Source organism: Zingiber officinale, chromosome 1A (genome assembly GCF_018446385.1).
Source record: "Zingiber officinale cultivar Zhangliang chromosome 1A, Zo_v1.1, whole genome shotgun sequence".
In the NCBI taxonomy this organism is placed as follows: domain Eukaryota; kingdom Viridiplantae; phylum Streptophyta; class Magnoliopsida; order Zingiberales; family Zingiberaceae; genus Zingiber; species Zingiber officinale.
In genome coordinates, this window is record NC_055987.1 from 103,582,010 (window position 1) to 103,588,009 (window position 6,000).

Consider the following 6,000-nt stretch of genomic DNA (forward strand, 5'->3'; position numbering starts at 1 on the left):
TTTGCCTCTAGTTATTTGTAATTTGGCAATGTTTTTTTGCGACGAAAATTTTTCGTTGCAAATTTGGGACAAAAGTATATGTTTGTCGCAGATATAATATTATGAAATTTGCAACGAATAAATGTTCGTTGCATATTTGCAACGAATTCTGCGACGAAAATTTAAATTTGTCGCAAAAATTTCCAACGAAAATCATGTGTTTGTCGCTAACATTTTGCAACACCATTTTTGGGACGAATATATTTTCGTCCCAAAATTCGTCGCAAAAAAATTTGCGACGAATTTTTTTATCAAATTCGTCCCAAATTTTGTCCCTAAATAGCAATTTTTTTGTAGTGTGCTTTAGCTTTCTCTTAGAACCTTTCTTTGAGTCTACTAACATCAATGTCTTTTGTTCTTTCTTTACAAAAGGTTCTACATTTTTGACCATGTTGATCAACTCTGGAATTGTTGATTCAATGCGGTTCATCCAGTAGTTTATTACAAACTGTGAATAGCTACAAGGTAAACTATGCAAAATTAAATCAATGCTTAATCCAAGTGATCCCAAAGGCTCAATGTAGTTATTCATCTTCAGCACAAATTGTACCGCAGTTGAATCCTCCTATACCTTGGAGCAAAAGAGTATTTGGGTGACCTCGAACCATTTGGATCTAGGTTGCTCATCAAATAGCTGACGTAGATGAAAAACAATCATATAAGCATGATTTTTTTATAGTTCAGGAGACATCGAGATTAGTATGATGCAACTAACAAGCTCAAAATCAGTCATGTGTTTTTGAAAAGCCAATATTTGATTTGGTGTTGTATCATCTGCTATATTTGTGGGAAGTGAATTTTCAAGGACATATACTAGTTTCTTAGCCTTAAGAACAATTCTCATGTTTCAAAATTAGTTCAAGAAGTTCGACCAAGTCAGTTTATTCGAGTCCATTAATGAACATAAATTTAAAGATGTCATAATTAAATGATTAACCTAAAAATATAAAAAAGAGAATATACGAGAGAGATGATTTTACTATATAAACAATTTACATATAATAAAATTCCTGCTTATTTATCGAATTCAAAAGCCCTTACGAATTCGGAAGATGGCAAGTTTTCTCCAAATGGGTTGATATCTACTTCAGATAAGAGAAACCTTGGTTTTGGCACAACAATCCATTCTTAGCTATAGTGGTAGATATCAAATATGCCAATTACACATCACATATATGCAATTATCACATTATGCTATCAACCAATTGATATTTGCATAAATATTGGGTTGCTAGCACATTAACAATTATACATCAAATGCATATCACCCTATCCACATTAACCTTGGATTTGACACAATAAATCAATGCTTCAAGTTAAAACCAACCCATTAATTATGAGATCGTATCTTAATGATTCAAACATGTTTAATTTTAGGTTGAGCTTGGCTTGGTACAATAACTCAAACAAGTAATCAAACTCTCTTCTTACCATATTGACAGAAGGTGTAGACTTTAATATTTTGTAAAGGATTTAAGTCTTATCTTCATAGTGCATATGATCTATCTATATGACATCACACACATGATAAATATGATGATATGATATCATCCACGTATGACCTAATTACATCTAATCGTGACATAACATTAAAATTAATTAATCCATCTATATGGCATCTGATATGACATGACATTAACAAATTTATAATTATCATAATTTCATTTAGATATAAAATATATTTAAGGATTTGATTTCCATAAACCAAAATTCCTTAATTTAGATTAGGAAATAAATTCCCAAGTCTAACCACATATTTATCTTTAAAAAATAATTTTAATTAAGTAAATCTAATTAGGAGAGCGTTTACTTAATTGCAATCTCCTTAATTATTATAGAATTTCCAAATTAGAATTTTTAGGATCGATCCAAATTCTGCTAATCGATTGGCACAAGTCATGGATTGATTAAGAAGTTCCCAATCGATTCAGTGATCGATTATAGCCTTTTATTATTCAAACAGAATAACCCTTAATCGATTCAGGACCTTAATCGATTAAGCAATCGATTATAGGACCTTTGGTTCACGAATACAAAACTTTTAATTGATTCATTGATCGATTAAGACACTTAATCGATTCAGCAATTGATTACAAAGCTCTCTATATGTGAAATCTCGCTCTTAATCGATTCAGCAATTGATTAAGATGCTCGGTCAATTCATCAATAGATTACGATGTCCTCTGTTCATGATTTTTCATGGTTAAATCGATTAGTATGACTGTCCAATCGATTCAGTGGTTTATGTTCACAATTATTATCATTTAATTGATTGGCAACCTTTTCCAATTGATTGGGTTCTATTTAATCGATCAACCAATCAATTAGTTGATAATCTCAACCCCTTTAATCGATTGAGAATGGTTTTCAATCGATTAAGAGAATCTTTTATCATAAATTTTGAACTACTGATCTATTGAAATAGACACTAATCGATTGATAAACATATCAATTGATTGGCAAATTGATTAAGATCGATTCTATGATGATTTCAATCTGAGATTGAGAAATAATTTTCCACCTCCATGTTTCCCTAATACCTAAAACAATAAAACTATGAATACTACAATTCATAAACTATTTTACGATCATATCGAAGCACGATCGAGCTCTGATACCACTGTTGGGGTGCCCGACACGACGCGTACTTAACACGTTTTGCAAAACATGCAACGGAAGAAAAAAATATGATAATAAAACTAATTTTATTACAGGACATACACCGCATGCATGTAGGTACAACTCATGCAGACATAATCATAAAATAAAAACTTAAGAATAACAATTATTCCAGGATACCTTTCGGATGATGTGTAAGGTAAAAAACATCAACTTAACGATGTTCACAAACCTCACCTCTATTCGTATCCATGTCAAGATCTTCAAGACAACTCTAGTGAGCAACAAGGTTCGCCTTCGATTGGTACTAGCTAAGCGTGGAGGCGATGTGATCCAAGAGAAGGAAGAAGAAGAGAAGAAGCTTGAGGAAGAAAACCTTCCTTGGCTTCTTGGTGGGCGGCGATAGAGAGAGGAGGGAGAGGCTAGGTTTCAAAAACCTAAACCAATGAATAATGAATTGGTTCTCCTAATTTCTCCCTTCTATATCAATATATTGTTTCTCTTGATGAGTTGGATTAAAAAACCTAAACCTATTGGTTTGGTTCATAATCAAACCAACTTGGTTTAAACCAAACCAATTTGGTTCATGACTAAACCAGGGTCTAACTCTTTCATTAGAGATGTGGCCCATCTGCACTTCCATTTCAATAAAATATCTTCCATATTTGTCCTTTGTCTGGTCCAACCAAACATCTTATCTCAAGATCTGAAAATTGAATTCTCAAACTTATTTTATGTCTTTTATATACTCATAGTATGTGTGACCAATAGGTTTTCAATTTATCTTAGTCATCTATAATTAACTATTTAATTATAGATTGATTATGAGTGACATCTAATAGATCATAATCCTCAATTAACTAGAAAATCATAGATAATTTTGGAACTAGTTATGAACTATTCAACAGTTACAGTGAGTCGTGCCTCGATCCTTTCACTTGTCTTATACCCACTTAGTTCAGGATATGATCTATAGGTCTATCCCCACTAGGCTGACTACATCACATCTAACCCAAGTAATATTAACTTGTCCTATGCATTTAAATTACTCCTACATGTATCTAAGAGTCTCATACTTTTAACATGTGATGCTTTGCAAAGACTTTGAGTAACAATCCTGGGAAGTAACCATAGGGTATACGTCTCTTTGCAAGGAACGATGAATCCTCTGTGTGTTATCTAAACACCTTCAAATACTTGGACTTATACCCAATCATCTTGGGTTCACATCTCTAAGGAGATGCTTTGCTTAAGATGTCAAAGTATAAGTCTCCATGTCCAAGGTGACTTGAATACCTCAAGTCAAAGGAAACTTGCAATTGAGTTACAGAATAACATCATAGATATATCCATATATGTAGAGAACCATATGAAATCTTACAACATGTCACTCCAATGAACTAGTTACCATAACTAGCATCCACGTTTAACTCTTGACATCCCAATATCTCCAGCTAGTGAGTAACAACTGCTTGGTTAGACCAAGGAGTATAATCCGTGCTAGTCTCATAAAATTGATGATGCCCAGATATATTAATTCATTGACTAGAGAATATTTCAATACTTACATAATTACACATGTAGATATGCTCACTAGTTGTGATCTAATCACAAGTTCTCTTATATTATGAATCATATTGTGGACATTCAGTAAGTGAGTTTAAGATCATTCAAATACATAAGTGCATTCAAATAGTAACTCTTTATTTATCAAAATAAATAGTATAAACCATAAGGCGATTGCCTTAGGACACCTTTTAAACATAACACTTTGGTCCAAGACTGAGTGAATTTGAACCTTGAAGAGGGTAATTGCTAATAGATGCCTTAGTCCAAGACTAAGTGAATTTGAGAGGGAAATTACTAATGAATGCCTCAATCTGAGACCAAGGGGATTTGAATCCTGAAGAGAGCAATTGTTGATGGGTGCCTCGGTCTAAGACCGAGTGAATTTAAACTCTAAAGAGGACAAATGCTGATAGATACCTTAGCCTGAGTCTGAGTGAATTTGAACCTTGAAGATGGCAATTGTTGATAAACATCTCAATTTGAGATCGAGTGAATTTGAACCTTGATGAGGACAATTATTAATGGGCACCTTAGTCTGAGATCGAGTGAATTTGAACACTTGGATTGAGTAAATTTGAACTCTAAAAAGGGCCATTGCTGATGGATGCCTTGGTTTTAAAATGAGTGAATTTGAACTCATCAAGAGTGTAATTGCTAGGTTTGAAATTGAGTAAATTTGAACCCTAAATAGGGCAATTGCTAATGGAAGCCTCAGTCCGAGACTGAGTGAATAGATGCTTAATTCACCACTAAGTCTAGTTAAGGAGAGAAATAGCATGATCCAGGACTATATTCAAGTCGGGATAAAATAATAAGCTTAATGTAACGACTCTCGAGTATCCATGGAGTTGGATATAGAATAGCTCGATCTGCGACTAATTCTGAGTTGGGAGACAATAGCTTTATTTACGACTATGTCTGAGTCGGGAGAGAATAGTAAGCTTGATCTCACAACACCCAAGTACCAATGGAGTCAGAGAGAGAATAACAAATTTGATCTCGTGACTCCTAAATATCTATGGAGTTAGAGAGTTTAGGAGAATAGTGGTAACCATGTGTCATACCACGATTTCAAACTCAATTAATATACTGAACCCCTTTTATGCTAATATAATATAGAGATGACTCGAGTTGTCTCTAATGAGAAATGTAATGGTAGGGTGATAAACTTAGGATTGAATGTTATTACTTGGTATTTTGAAGGTTAAATTGGGGGGGGGGGGGATTTGGATTTGGAATTTTAAGACTACAAAGTAAAATAGCAAAGCAAGTAATGAAACTAACCCATGAAACTAACCCTAATAAATGAAAGACAATGTTAGTAAAGGAAACGTAGTTTAACCTAAACTACAATTGCGATTGAAGTAAAGAAAACAAGTCACATTCAATGGAACAACCAAGCATCAAAAGAAATATAACCAAATATATGAAATCCTAATAATGGGCACTAAATCAACTGCAAGTATTCAAACATAAGCTCATGCAAATGATTAACACATCAAGGTAGTGAACCAATCTGTATCAAATCACCTCAAAAGTGTTTGGGAAAATTCATCGAAAAAGTTGCATGCATAATTCAATCGTAGCTAAGTACATGAAATCCTAAACATGGAACTTCTATTACAATCAATCAAACATGAATATCCATATCACAAGGAATCAAACTAATGCTGTCCGGATCTGACAAAGGAGCTGTTGTAGATGTGACTGACTAGAGGAGGATGGAAGTGTGATTCGGATAGGGATTCTCTAGTGGCAAATCTATCAACGAAG